Source organism: Vicia villosa, linkage group LG3 (genome assembly GCF_029867415.1).
Source record: "Vicia villosa cultivar HV-30 ecotype Madison, WI linkage group LG3, Vvil1.0, whole genome shotgun sequence".
In the NCBI taxonomy this organism is placed as follows: Eukaryota; Viridiplantae; Streptophyta; class Magnoliopsida; order Fabales; family Fabaceae; genus Vicia; species Vicia villosa.
Window position 1 is genome coordinate 137,294,657 of NC_081182.1, and position 993 is coordinate 137,295,649.

The following is a 993-nucleotide window of genomic DNA, read 5'->3' on the forward strand; positions in this document are numbered from 1 at the left end:
GTCCTCTTAGAGACTATGCCGCTCCTTCACGCGCTGAACCGCATTCAAGTATCGCACCACCTGCGATTGAAGCGAACAATTTCGAACTGAAACCTTCACTGGTCCAAGCTATTCAACAGAATCAATTCTCTGGAAGCCCTGTAGACGACCCTAATCTCCATTTATCCGTGTTCGTGCAATACGCCGACACTATCAAAGCCAACAACGTTAGTTCCGAAGCTATTCGATTACGCCTTTTCCCTTTCTCCTTGAGAGATAGAGCGAGAGCGTGGCTTCAATCCCTGCCTTCCAATTCCATAACTACGTGGGACGAATTGAAGAGAGTATTCTTAGCAAGATACTTTCCGCCTAGCAAAACTGCTATGCTTAGAGGTCAAATCAACGGATTTACCCAGAAAGATAACGAATCGCTCTTCGAAGCTTGGGAACGTTACAAGGACATGCTTAGAATATGCCCTCATCATGGACTCGAACCATGGCTGATCATCCATACCTTTTATGGTGGTCTCTTATATAACACTAAAATGACTATAGATGCCGCTGCTGGCGGAGCATTAATGCACAAACCCCATGATGAAGCATACAAACTCATAGAGAACATGGCACAAAACCATTACCAATGGGGAGGAGAACGCGCCGCTCTAGAGAAAGCCCAAACCAAAGGAGGAATGTACGAAATTAGTGGTATAGACCGCGTTAACGCTAAAGTAGACGCTTTAACTCAAAAGATCGAGAATTTGACCATCACTCCTTCAGCCACCGCTGCCGCTGTAGCACCTAACTGCGAGATTTGTGGATTGACTGGGCATGTAGTTGCTGAATGCCAACTCTTGACTGGAGTCCCATCTGATCAAGTAAATTACGCTCAAGGAAACCCTTATTCTAACACGTACAACCCTGGATGGAAAAACCACCCGAACTTTTCTTATAAGAACAACAATGCGTTGTACGCGCCTGGACAAGCACCTGCTGTACCACCTGGCTACCAAAAAG

General features: G+C 45.9%; 1 non-coding gene across 1 annotated transcript; it reads right to left on the minus strand.

Moving 5' to 3' along the window:
- Positions 1-362: 362 nt before the first annotated feature.
- On the minus strand, positions 363-469 carry LOC131593717 (small nucleolar RNA R71). Its single transcript, XR_009281100.1, has one exon. It is a non-coding gene; the product is annotated as a small nucleolar RNA R71 (small nucleolar RNA).
- Between the last annotated feature and the right edge of the window lie 524 nt (positions 470-993).